The sequence below is a fragment of the Tympanuchus pallidicinctus genome, unplaced genomic scaffold (assembly GCF_026119805.1).
Source record: "Tympanuchus pallidicinctus isolate F22 unplaced genomic scaffold, pur_lepc_1.0 scaffold10, whole genome shotgun sequence".
Classification (NCBI taxonomy): domain Eukaryota; kingdom Metazoa; phylum Chordata; class Aves; order Galliformes; family Phasianidae; genus Tympanuchus; species Tympanuchus pallidicinctus.
Window position 1 is genome coordinate 227,001 of NW_026294619.1, and position 14,342 is coordinate 241,342.

General features: G+C 38.4%; 3 protein-coding genes across 5 annotated transcripts in view; 2 read left to right on the forward strand and 1 right to left on the reverse strand.

Moving 5' to 3' along the window:
* The window catches only part of LOC128090444 (uncharacterized), a 305,355-nt gene that overhangs the window by 202,395 nt on the left and 88,618 nt on the right, over positions 1-14,342 (reverse strand). The gene's annotated exons all lie outside the window — the stretch shown is intronic.
* The window catches only part of WARS2 (tryptophanyl tRNA synthetase 2, mitochondrial), a 334,901-nt gene that overhangs the window by 79,158 nt on the left and 241,401 nt on the right, over positions 1-14,342 (forward strand). The gene's annotated exons all lie outside the window — the stretch shown is intronic.
* TBX15 (T-box transcription factor 15) overlaps positions 1-14,342 on the forward strand; it is an 88,893-nt gene that overhangs the window by 11,236 nt on the left and 63,315 nt on the right. The gene's annotated exons all lie outside the window — the stretch shown is intronic.

The window sequence follows — 14,342 nt, forward strand, 5'->3', positions numbered from 1 at the left end:
TGGCCATGATTTTTTTCCAAATATCTACTCTCACCCATTTATACTGAATGCAGTTCTCTCTCTCTATCTTCTTTTTGTTAAAACTGGGGATTTTTGCATGGAGGAAATTCCTCCAGTTCAGTAAAAGTGACTGTCAAAGAGTGAATAGCAAAGCATCTGCATTCAAATCCCATTTTACTTGTTATATACTCTCCTCATGTTGTGTGCACATGTAAGTCCCTCTATATAGACAGATTTATAGTATTGCATACTGGATGTATTATATTAATAATATTCTGAGTATGTGTGTTTTTCTGAATAAGAGTGTAGGCTAATCTGTACTGACTAACATCCTGAATTTGAACATTTAACTTTTTTTTAAAGCATTTGAGAAATATCTGTCTTTTATGTTTCTGTTTAGCACTTACAGTTTGTTTAGCAGTAACTGATATCCGCATCATGTTGGATGGCCAGAAATAGGATAGTTCTGCTCTGGTGAAGAAAGCAACTTGCATTTTATTTTATTTTTTTCCAGTAGTGGCACTTGCTTTCCTACGGAACTTAAGCACACTTTTTTTTCTAAGTAGAGAATTGTCTTGTGTTTTTACGAGAGAAGCATCTCTTTATCCATCTATTTGCTCAACTTAGCTTACAGCAAGTACCTGAAGTAAGGACTTAAAACATAAAAGTCGCCCTGCTGCTGTCTTCAGTGGGAGTCACTCAACAGCAGCATGGATCCAGCAGATATATTTGTAGCAGCAAGGGCTTCCCTCGAGGCAAAAGTGGGGGTGAAATCCTTCCTTAGGAGGACAATTCAAAAAATTCCCTGTGCTAAACAGAAGTGCAAAAACTTCTTTTTAATGAAAGACAGATTGCCATCGTTTGCCAGAGATTATCACTCTGCTAAACTGAAGCAGAGCAGCAGAAATTCCTGCATCATTTACATCCCGTGAACGAGGCAAGGGCAAAAGCTGGAGGGGAAATATTTAGCAGTATGGGAGCAACAGCTGCGAAGAAGAAGGAGCTGCACTTTTAGTTGCTGAGTCTCCCAGCAGAAGAAAATAATAGTTTAGGAAAAGCCATACCAAGCAAACCCCGGGCTGTGCCATACCATAAACCCTTAAAGGGACACTCTCGAGTCGAGCATAAAAGAAGCTTGATCTGTTCTGAAATCTTCCAGCTCCAGCAGCTCTCCCTTTAAAAATGCTGGCTGGCATTTAAAAGTGTACTGAACTCCAGTTTTTGTTCCTGGGATCTTTCCTGCTCCACTTTTTGTGTTTGCAGAGGTGGTTTCTGTTAGCCAGTTTCCTCCTTGCTATCTGAGGCCCCGATCCTGCCAAAATGTATTCCCATCCTTCGCTGCCGCGAGTCTCCCGTTGAAATCACTCCCAGCAGGAAAGGTGAGCTCACACTCGTGTGTGTGTGTAGGACCAGTGCCTGACTGTAGGGGAAATGGAAACTGCATAAAGTTCTGTTAGTGGCACAAAGTAAACAATAGAGGATGTAGGCTGAAATGTAATTTCTTTAGTACTTCAATTGCAGGAATTCTAGATGTGATGTGTAACTCTAGCAAGGGATAGACCCTTCAGAAAGGAATGTAATTTTTCATCTTATAAGTATGTAATTTTAAGCAGAACTGGCCATAGCACAGATTGAAATTGTTGTAGTTGTGAGGTGATGAACCACACTCTTTCTTTTCATTCCATATTTTCCTTTCAACAGCCCTACTGCTGCTTGCCATCAGACGTAAGCGGAACTTTGATTTTATTTCCCTTTATGCATGATCTTATTTTGCATGTTTGGCAGTTCTGATGATGGAACTCAAGTTCATTTAGAAGCCACCTGCCATCACCACCAGAACCTTAAGAAAAGTGAAATTGTGATCTCTCACATGTCCTTGTTCAGAAAAATTGACCCTGGGAGATGGAAAACACTTGTATATCAGATGTGATTTACATGTTTACTTAAATCTGAAGTCTTAAATTACAGTCAAAATTGAAATAAAATCGTTCATATCATTTATATGCACTGAAAAATGCCATCAAGATTTTAAGTATTATAGTGATATACACGAGCATAATTCAAAGTTCAAGTCTAGCATGATAGTTTCAGCCTGTGCTGGAGCTGGTTGGGTGTAAACCCACTGTCATTTGTCAGAACTGTGTACAGCTGGTGCACAAGACTCTACCACTCCCAGTATGACTAACAACAGTAACAGGGGGGGAGCCATTAGGTGAAAAATTATCTTTGTTTCTGAGTATCAATCTGAGATAAAAGATAGGGAAAGGAGTTTTGCTATTGCTTTTGGACTTCAGCCACTGGATGTTTATGGAGAAACACAGCAATCTTTATGCCCTGCTCTTTCTTCTATTACAGCAGTGCAGCTGATTTGCAGAGTATAGGCAAGGTGTTAGTATTTAGACCTTTTATAATATTTTTCTCAGTCTTGGCATGCCCTGCCTGAACAAACACAGAGCAAAAGCTAAATTTGTCTCTCAAGTGTGCTCTAATTTGGGCTCCTTCTTTCATATAGCCATCGATTTTTACAGAATTTGCCAAAACTGAATTTCTTTGCAACCTTTGTCCCTCTGTCAAACATAGTTGAAGCTGACCAGGCAGTACGGAACTATAGGTCCAAAACATTCAGTGCAAAAGAATAACTGACCAAAGAAAGTTATTAAAGACAAGAAAAATATTCAGTATATAGGGGAATCTTCTCTCCCCTTCTATTCTTCATCCCTGTGTTCAAAGGAGATGCTTTAGGCTGAAGGTATTGTGTGAGGTTATGAAAGGAGAACTATCAAATAATGCTTCACAGTTCCACAACTTTGCCATAATTTCTTCAATGCTGAGATCTGAGTGCCACTTGAGGAAACAAAACCAATTGCATAATGCCTGTTCACTGCTAGTAAAAGGGTACCCAGTGATGAAGGATTCTGCACTCTCTTGTTACTGATATATATCTGCCAAATACAGAATTCCCTTTTCACAATAGTTGATCTTCTTGCACAATATTTGATGAGTAGAGAAATAGTTAACAAGATGCATTTTACCACAACTAGCAAAAAAATTGACGCTTGAAGATAAAAATTAAACATCAGAACTCCCAGTTTAGGCTTTTCAGATTCACATGGATATCCATAGCATAGATTTCTCTGTGCTACTCAGGTTAGATGACATTACACTTCCTGGAGGCAAGGGTGGAGGGATGTGGATATCAAGGAGATGAATCACAGAGCATCCCAAGTTGGAAGGGATCCACAAGGGTCACCAAGTCCAACTCCCAGCTCCACACGACGCAACCCAAAATACAAACCCTATGTCTAAAAGCAACACCAAAACGCTCCCTAAACTTCAGAGTTTTGGGGCCATGCCCACTGCCCTGGGGAGTCTGCTCCAGGGCTTCACCATCCTCTGGTGAAAAATCTTTTCCTAACCCCCAGCCTGAACAAAATATACAGTTTGAGCTTGGCTCCGTGTCCTGCCACTTGCTGTCTGCTTGACCTTCCATCATCCTCAAGCCAAGATGTTTCTGAACCTGCTCATTTTGTTTCAGGCAGCATTTGAGTACTCAGTCAGTGATAAGTCAGCGATAAGAAAACAGTGTCTGTGAATCATCATCTTAAATCCAAAGCACTCTCGTCTATGGCAAAATCAAAAATGCCATTTAAATGCAAAACTTAGTGCTTAATACTTGTGTTCAGAAGTTCAGAGCATTAAAACACTCCAGAATTTTAGGGAGAAGATTTGAGTTGTCACAGATTGAACTGATGTACTGTAACATTATCTGACAAAACCTTCAGGAATGTTTTCCTGGAGATGGATGTCTTCACCACTGCCCCATCCTTTGGGATGCTTCAGAAGTCCCAACAACTCAGAGGGAAATGTTTCCCCTTATTTGGTAAATGCTAACATTTTTCTAATGAAAATTAATACAGAATAATCTTTTTCTTTTTTAAATTCCCCCCCTCCCTCCCCAGTGATTTTCTATAAATAAAAAATCCCACGAGTGAAAATCTCCTTGGCAGAGAAACTCAGATTAAGAATGCATTCACCAGCTAAGACTAATTTAGACCCAGCATTAAGGGTTTAGAGTAGTTTGTTGGCTCCTGCGTGGAGCGCTGGATGTGAATTTCACTAGAGTATTTATAGATACAACATTCCGCCTTTGTATCACCATCTGCTCGCCACCTCTGTTTCTCTAGCTGAGCTTCAGGATCTGTACCAATGTCAGCGGAAGCTTTAAAATCTGCCATTAAAATAGCAACAACAGCAGAGATCTGCTGTTAAAATAATAGCAACAACATCCCTCTGTGGGATGCTCAGGAACATGCGACTATGGACAGGACTGATCCAGCATTCCTTTCCTGCCCTGGGAGCTTTTTAGGAAAGAATAAAATAGAAGGCTGGGTTGGCTCCATTTGTGTACAGATAGCTGAAAATATGGAACTGCTTTCTCCCATTGTCCTTCTGGTTGAACACTGGGGAGAGAGTGGAACAATGTGTGGAAATGCCATAGAGAAATGTAAAGAAATACTTAGCAGATGAATTCAGTATAAAATGAGCTCAAATCACTAATAATGTTAATTATAGGGTTTTTTTTGTTGTTGTTGTTTTCTTTTTCTAATGACAATCCATGTGATTGCAATGGAGCTAGCTTCCACACCTATTACAGTTAATACTACCAAGATTAAGTCCTTGCATTCAGTAGCAGTGTAACTGAACTTACGGATCACTGGTCAAACACTCTGGAAGCACAACTAAAGCTGAGAAAAGCAAGAAAGGAGAATGCGAAGACGAAAGTAATAAATAAACATTAAATATTTTGCCTTTCTTTTTTTTTGTCTTGGCTGTAAGGGAAAACCATTGTGGAAACAGTTTGTTTTAGTCCATGAGCTGTTCTTTTTTCAAGGAATCTGGGTGGCCAATTATATAGATGGAGTTAAGAAATGTTTCTGGATAGCAACTCAGCACATGCAAGTGACTGATGAATTCCCACTGTATTCCACAACACAGCTTCCTGGTGTATTTTAATGCATTTGGCTAGCAGAACACTATACAGAATACTGTAATTCCTGACATGGAAATAGGATTATGGTGGGTAGTAGGAAAGAAAATATGACCACAGAAATCAGTAATAAGTACTGAGAAGCTTTAATTTTCATATTCTGATGTAAAAAAATAGTGTAAGACTACTTTAAGAAGACAATATAAACCAGAACTTAGTGTGGTCTTTTAAATGGAGAGAAACTAATGTCTTCAAAAATTACCTCTGTTTTTCCACTGAACAGTTCAGGACAGAGGAACTACACTAGCTATAACAAAAGGATAGGAAGGACAAAAATTCGAGATGGAAATCATCTCTAGTTGTGATCCTGTCTGGAAAAGTATGTGAATGCCCATTGGCCACAGATACCAAAGGTGCAACCTCAATGGGACATGTGAGGCATCTAAATACCTTTGTAGACCTGGGCATTAGGATGGAGCATTACATTTCCTGCTGAATAATTCGCCCCTGTGTTATTTTGAATAAGTCCTGCATTCATTCATGTTTGCAGCACTTGGTTTTTCTTTGTCTGGTAGAAGGAAGATCATCTAATATCTTTAATGACTGGCATCTGGATGTGGAATAGGGTAAAGGATATTTTCTCTGGGGAAGACATATTTTCTTTCTGGGGAAGAGATTTTCTCTGTGGCTTTCCTGCCTTAAAATAAGAAACTCTATTAATTTAAATGTTGAAATGGGAGGATTTCTAAACTTGTTTCAACTATTCGATGAATAATTAGACAGAAAACTAACCCTGTCTTCCTGTACATTCACTAGAAAGGATATTGCTCACTGTAGGAGGAAGAATAAGAACTAAATCTAGAGGACAAAGAATGTTATCGAGTGCTAGCTGCACGTCAATATCATGACAATGTGGAAAATATTAGTGATAATGATAACTGGTCGTTACAAAACAGTGACGTTGTTATTGATGATGTTCAGCCTCTGAAGCACTTAAGATTCTGGTCAGCTATTGCATGGTATAAGTAGTCACAGTTTTAATGGCTTCCTAAGAATATATACCAAATTAAATAGCAAGGAGTTACACAAAAATGGCAGCATTCTAAATGAGGAATTGATTAATGCTTTAACAATTGTTAAGAGTAGTGAGAATGTTCTTTTTATATGGAAGTTAGTTTCCTTTCCTTTGTTCAGGCTTTTTCACATCACTCCCATTATGTATTTGTAGAGTACAGTTGGTGCTGTGGAATATCAGAAGGAGGTGTGAATTGCTAGTGTTTCTACTGTAAGAGGAAGAAAGGCTGCTGCACTTTGTTTTAACCTTAACTGTGAAAGTCTGTCAGCAACAATAACTGGAAACGAACAGGAGACCAAAACAAGGGGGTAAAGTAAGAGATCTCCATAAGATAAGGGAGCCCAATTTATTATTTTTAATGACAGGCATATGGAAGAGACACTTCTACAACAGTAGTAACAAGAAACAGTCTACCATTTAATAACTGTAGAAGATATCATTTATTTTTATGGCAGGTCAAAAGCGCAATTCAAAAAACAGATGAAATTTTGCTTTCATGAGCTCAGCAGGCCAGGTTCATACAACACAGCGTTGGCTGCAGTTGGGCAGTCTTTGAAGTCAGTTGTATCTGCCTTTGCACTACTGGGTGCATGAAGCTTCAGAGTGCTGGGGAAAGAAATCTTTAAAAAATTACTGTGGAGAAAATGTAAGATGAAAAGGGAGTGAGGAAGTGGCACAAAGGAAAACAAAGACAAAAACCACATTCTTGTGCCTATAGATTTACTCCAGTGACCTGAGTGAATTTTCACTTGTTGACATTATGTGATACTGACCCAGAAAGACAATAGTATGAAAGTAGCAGCCGACTGGGCAGACCAGTAGTGAGATAGACATCACCTTTGTAATCTGAGATAAATTCCCTTTATTTTTGTTCAATAAAAGCAAGAATTGCACAGTGGAAACTGTACAGATGAGGTCAGGCTGTACAGCATCTCTTCTGCATGCCTATGCCTGTCAGTAATTGTACAAGAGATTGACACATGACTTTGGGACATTAATTTCAAATTGCACATCTACTGTCTTTTAATTCCTTGGTCTATTAAGACAGTGAAACATCTTTCCTACTCATCCTGGAGTTTTGCAGGGAAGGAAATTGGGATGAAATGCCAAAGGCATTCTTTTGTGAAGGATGTTCATGCCTGGCTAGAAAGAAGTACTCATCATTAGAACAGGTTATTTGAGTACATCAACCCTGCTCCCTCTTGATTATTCCTGGCTGTTTTAAATTACTTTCTTATATTCTGGTTTATTAATACCTCATCTCTAAAATCACAGCTTCCCCTTCTTGTTTCAAAATTATCTGTCTTTACTTTTCCCTAGAAAATCCACCATGCTCATACTTTGAGAACGTCTTGCCTACAGCAACATTACTGCTGATAATTCTCTCCAGATGTTGTCTGACACATGACCATTAGGCCGAGCACTTCCTAGGATATTTACCTTCCATTAAAGAAAAACAAAAGCAATAGCAAAGGCAGTTTTCTATTTAGACAAATAAAACTCCCAGGCCAAAATATGGCTAGAGCATGCAGAAATTGCAAAACAAAATTTTTAAGCTTCGTGAGAGCATTAACATGGTACAATTCATATAAGGTTAGAATTACACCTGCTAACAAACATAAAGAATCATAAACACTGAATAATTTATTTATTATATATATGCAATAACTTACACATTCTATAACTTATAATATTATTCAGTAATGGCCAAGAAAATATGTCATTATGAGGGACTTGAACTTATTATCTGGTGAAATCCTATCTTTTGTATTAGTGAAGAATGGAACATGTATGAACATCTTCTTCTAACTTACTTCTAGAAACACGACTTGCTGGTGTTCTGCTTTTCTCTGACAGAGATTTTCCAGAATTAGCAGGCTGCATCTTTAAGGAAGAAAGGATAGGGCTGGTTAAAGGAGCAGAATTGACATTTGATCATTTCACACTTGAGGTCTTTTAGCAAGAAGGGTATCCTCTCTTCCTTCTGCACAAGGTGAACTCCATGTGAGGAGCAGTCTAGAGGATATCAGCGTCTGTCGTAAGGATTTTCAGATGCATACAGAAAATTTGGGCCCCTGGCATCCCCCAGGATGACAGAAAAAAAACTTGTTTCTGAAGAGGTTCTGCAGTGGAAAAGTTAACCATTACAGAGTATACATTGAATTGCTACTGAGACAGATATTTCAATGCAAAACTGTATTTTAGTTGGGTTTTCTTTGAGCAAATCACACTCTGAAGAGGAAGACCCTATGTGTTCCCTTTCTCCCATTCTCTGTGCTGGTGTATCTACTTCTTCATTAAATTTACATATATTTTAAAAAATTATTCCACTTTTTTCCTTGAGTAAAGGATGTATGTCAACTACTTAGAAGGGCAAACATGACAGATGAGTGCTGTTAAAGTATTATTTCTGATGGCTATGGCTGTTGAACAGCTTTCTTACTTTGTTATCTCTTCATAAGATTGGACAATGTCCTCAGAAAGAGTTAATCTGAGTGGGTGGCACCTATCTCAACGCAAACAGATCTATACCTTAGAACAAGTGAGGGATTATTTATTTCTAACCAAGATGGTAAATTTGCGAAGATGAAGGGAGAACATTTTTTCCCTGTTTATCTTGCATATTAAAGTAGGCCAAGTAAAGAAGTGACTAATTATTTTGTTCCTAATCTCTTTCTTATGCAGCAGTCATCTAAGAAATGTCCTCATGCTGTTCTCATTCTGCATCAATCTACAAATATGGCCTTGCCCACAAGTGAAAAACATCCTTCAGATGTGTTCCTTATTTCAGCTGAGCTGTGTAATAATATGCCGCACTTCTAGGCCTGTAAGGCTTCCCATTGTGGGAGGCCTTAACAGTATCGAGCTGTTGGGTTTTGGCTCTGTGTATTGCCAGATGAAATTCATGACAACGGCTTTTCGACTCTTTAAAGAGCTGTCTGGTACACACAGAAGTGAGCAGTAAAATGGGAAAAGAATGTGAGGAAGGACATCCATTTTTTCATGAGTTTTTTAAGCCTATCTCAGAAATCCGTTCTTACCCAAATTCTTTCAGCCCTTTTAAAAAACCTGATTTTATTTTAAATTTCATGTGTTGTTCCAGATTAATATACCATTGTGTTTTAAAAGGCCTGAGCTATGCAGGTATCTCACTGAGTCTTTAACAATTAGCCCTTTAGCATGTGAGAGTTTTTTTGGGAAAATGCAGAAATACAAAAATTTTATCTCGATCATTTTTTTTGTTCTGTATAGAAGCTGAACTGTATCTGCATATTTCAAACAGTTCTGCTTATGAAGCATCCTGTGCAGAAAGTTTCACGGAGTTATCTCAGGTCTTGCCTCTGAACCATCCTCCAGCTGCTTTACTTTGAGAAGCAGCTAGCCAAAGGAAACTTGTGGCCCAAGCAGACAGCCATCAGATTTTGGCAGGACACTATCATCATCCAATTCATGAGTAGATGAGCTGTAGGATAGAACACAAGTTCAAGTCCTCAGCATACCCTCAATATCATACATTTAATGCTGTGATTATTAATTTCTATTCTGTTTAACAAATCATACTTCTAAATCCAGAGATAGCATCTACAATCTATACAATTTTTAAGCTTTGTTGCTATCTGGGTTTTAAATATTTATCTGCGTCTTCTAGAAGAGGGACTCCACTTTGCACAATCTAGATAAATAGGTTTAATAATGTCACAGTGTTTGGACATAAACCCATCTGTTTCTGTTGCCTTGTTTGCATCCAGACTTTCAATAATGTTACTCTTACCCTCTAAGTGTGTTATCCTAGAATTCCGTATTTCTCATGTGGTTCTGTGGGAAATATGTTCTCAACACAATTTAAATCTTGTGGGGTTTCTGAGAGCTGACCTGTAATCAATAAAGGTTTTGGTCTCTAATCACCCTCTGCCTCTTCTCAGCGTGTTACCAGATGTCCTTTTTCATCCCTTTTGAAGAAAATGCTATTTTATCTTTTTTCTTTCTTTTTTTTTGAAGCTGTCCACAACATAATATTGTTTCTTAGTCATCTTAAGGTTGGCTCTGTTTTACAGATTTGCAGGAAATCCAGTCTCTTCAATCCCTATAGACTTGTAAATTTTTATTTTTTATTTTTTTTTAGAATCTTTCTGATTATCTCAGACTAAAAGGGATTCATCACACACCCTTTCTTCAGAAATTCTTTTTTTTCTTTCTTTCTTTTTTTTTTTAAAGAAATTTTTTCTGGTAACTTTAATATTTATCACTGCATTATAAACATCCTCCAGATTTTTCTTATATCAGTGAGCTTAATGTTTTCTTCTAGATAACTGACAAACTGTATATATTTACTTTGCCCTGGGTTACAAGTAGAGTTCTGTTCAGTTTAAATACATATAGTTTGTTTTAAAATTGAATCTTTAAAATCTAGGCACAGGGAGTGAGGATATTGACTAGCTACTTCCATAGGGATTGAGGTAGCATGATTTAACAGGTTTTTAATGACAAGAAACACACCAATGATGAAACAGGGTAACATGACTGACAATAGTAAGTGCATTTCTTGAGCTATGAGCTCACCACCTTACAAATATCATCAGGATCTTACAAGATGACTGGCTTTGCTATCTTCAGGAAGAAAGAAAGAGAGAAAAGAAAGGAAGGAAGGCAAAGCAGGAAAGGAGGAAAGGAATAAAGGAATAAAGGAGGAAAGGAGGTAAAAAGGTAAGGAGGAAAAGAGGAAAAGAGGAAAGGAGGACTTGCCCCCAGGTGAAATGATATGGAGTGCACATTCTTTACAGTTACTATTTCAGAGGTCTTTGATCAGAATACAGAATATATCTGCCATCTTCAAACACCATCCTAAAGGATGAAAAGAAGATATTTGACTAATAAAACTGCCACCTCTTTTCCTTTTTCATGCCAGAGAAGCAATATATCAGTTCTCATATTGCACCTCAAGCAGCCTTTGTCACTGATCTGCAAAGGAGGTTCTTGTAGTTGAATAGCAGCAATTTCATTTTTTGTTTTATTTCTCATGAAATTCTTTTCCTGGTGGTGGCCATCCGTTTCATATTTAATGACACCATTTGAATTGGCTCATGTGTTCTGCGGGGTTTCTAGATGTTGCTTTTCTAACATACTTCAAGCATTATAACCACTCAGCTGAGCTGATGCTTTCATAACAAATTCAATGCTACTTGTTGCAACAGCAGAAGCCCTCTCTTTATGATAGAATAGATAATAGGTCTTCAGATGTCTTTTCAGACAACTTAGTATCTGTGATTTACTTTCTTGTATCCTCTGTACTGCATATTAATGCCTTAGCATTCACTCAACTGAATCTTCATCAGTTTGAATTTCTTCTGTCCCCTGTCTCTGTCTTAATATTCCTATTGCTACCCTCCCAGACCTCCAGGCATGTGTCCTGTGCCTCTTGGAGCCTTAGCACAACTGCAAATTAGAATGAGAAGTTATTTGCTAGCAGAGGGTAATGATCACCTGAGCGAATGGTGCTCACAAAATAGAAAGCACTGGTAACAGGAGAACATCAATATTTTAAAAGCTCCACCAGTTTGGCCAGCACACAGACTGCTGTTCTGCCTGACGGCTTACACATCTTGTGGCTGTTTGCCTGTGGATCTGTGGCCATATCAACAAATTCAAGGAAGGACATGGCTGAAAGCAGTGCCTTTACCCAGGCAGTGGTGGGCCAGAACCAAAATGGTGTCTGAGCGCTGCTGAGGAGAAGTGCGTCTGCTTGAGGTTTATTTCCTGCAGATGGAAAGGGCCTCCATGTCCGGGGTAACTTGGCAGTGCAGAAGGCCTTGGGTGTCCCCAAAGCTTTTGCTCTCTTTGAAAGTCAAGGCAAGGAAGGCACCCTGCCTCGCGGGAGAGATTTCTGCCGCCCAGACGGGGGAAGTTCTGGTTGTTATTAAGTCTCTTGAAACTGTGAGCAGTTGTGAAAGCATGTTTGAAAGCAGGATATGCTCCATAGTGGTATCCAGGGCTCTTAAGAGATTTTAAAGGCGCTTAAAGAGGAAATCAGACCTGATCAAGAGAGTTTTAGGACGGTAATTTAACAGGGGAACTCTGTACGGTTTGAGGGTGTTGCTTTCCTGTGCGTTGATTTCTCTGTGATTCTGAATTTAAAAAAAAAAAAAAAAAAAAAAAAAGAGTAGGATATTAAAACCAGAGCTTCTGGAGTACAGTTTGGATGAAATCATGAAGTGGGAGAATGTGGTACATTTGCCCATGCAAAGCCCACTGTAACTTTTGCTTAAAAAGTCACATCAAAGCAGTAAACATTGCAAGATGTAAAGCCCAGCAAACATGCAAAGAGAAAAACAGTTGTCTCTGGTCTTTCCATCTGGGCCTACAGAGAAAAGCATAGAATGAGCTTGAACAAAAAGTACTCTGGAATGCAAAGGGGAATAGCAAAGTAAAACTCAGGACCTAATGTAGACTTTACACTACTCTTGCAGGCTTTGCTGTAAATTTGCTGCTATGTCAATGTATTAAAGAATGATCTTTAACATGGGTTATGGTGAAAACATGCACTCCCATTAACAGCTCCCTAGTCAACAGAGATCCTCTGAAATCAAGCCACCTGGGGGAAGATGAAGAGCATTGTGGAATTTGGCCCATCTATGTTGGAGGAAAAGGAATCGACTTGTTAGGGGTTTTTCAGCTTTACTTCTGGTTCAAACTCCTGCTGGCTTTGCAGCTCAGTGGATCTTGAAAGAGTAGATAACTGCTCTGTCCAGAGATATCTGCTGCCTTTCACAATGAAACTCAAAGAAAACTTTGATCTTTCTAATAATATTCTTTCAAAACAGTGAGTTCTTCTTTTTCATGCAAATAAACAGAAATAGTCTATGTACTTTAACACTGCACTTCAAAGCATTTCCACTAGCAGCAGGGATATTCTGAACTGAATAACATACTGATGGCTCCTGGTCACCTTGGTAGTGTTTTCTTGGTCTTATGCTGTGAACTGCAGTACTTTGCTGTTTTCTGTCACTAAATGATGTTAACAGCTTATGCTTTTCCTTTACAATGCAAAGTAATATCCACCAGTTATCTATTTCTTATTGCATACTACTAGGGAAAATGTTGAAATTCTAGATGGTATTTCCTTTTAATGTTAGGAGGGTTAAAGCTTAACATAATTTAGGTTGTGAAGCCATATTGAAGTTTTCAGTGTTATCCAAAGCCAACAGTTTCTTCATAGTTCAATGCTTTAATAAATATTCAGTGATATCAGAGACTAAAAAACCTATTTTTTTAAAGCAAAATCATAAGATTGAGGTGTTTGTAGCTTCATGGTATGGGATAAGGAATGGTCTTTGACCCTAACAGATTTCTCCTCCACATTTACAGTAAACCATGCAGATCCACCTACATTCTAATCATGAGACAACAGCAGTTGAGATTCAGAGTCCTTAAGGACCAAGGAGACCAAGATTGTTACCATTATACCTTCCATGTATCAGAGACTGCATCATCTTACTCAGTCACAGCTTTCGTTTGGCTAAATAATATCTTCTAGAAAAGCACACAAAATTAATCTGAAAACTTCAGAAATTGGGTGCTTCAGCCCAACTTTTGGTAGTTTGCTCTAAAATCTATCACCCTACCATTAGGAACACGTGTCTTCTTTCCCTCTGAAAAGGGCTGTGCCTTTCTGCTTTGGTTCCTATCATTCCTTCCTCCAGGAAATTAAAGAATTCTCTTCTATTTCATGTTTTGTATTGCAATCATATTCCTGCATTGTAGCAAACTCACCCTGTCTTCCTTTAATACGTGAAGCAGGCATCTTCTTCTCTAACATCTTTTCTCCAGATTTGAAGTAATTTTGCTCTTTCTTTTCTCCATCTCATTCATTTTTAAAACATCTTTTTAGAAAAGTTGTTCACAAGACTGCATACAGTATTTCAGAGGCAGTAACACTGTACTGCATCCGTATTAAAAACACCTCTGCTTCCCCTCACCCAGTTTAAACATCGCTTGTTTTTGCTAGGGCACTGCACTGGGTGCCTGTGTTGAGCTCCTTGTCACTGTGACCCCAAACTCTTTGCAGACACACCACTGTTCCAAACACAATCTTCACTTGGTAGGTTTGGCTTTCATTCTTTTTTCCTAAACACATAATTTTGCATTTGCCTGATTTAGCATGTTCTCTTTGACAGGATTTATGTTCCATTGAATCACATAGTACAGCTTTATTTATATCTTCATTTGAAAAACTCTTTATATCTTCAATTGAAAAATCCCATTTCATGAATGGGACCCCTCTCC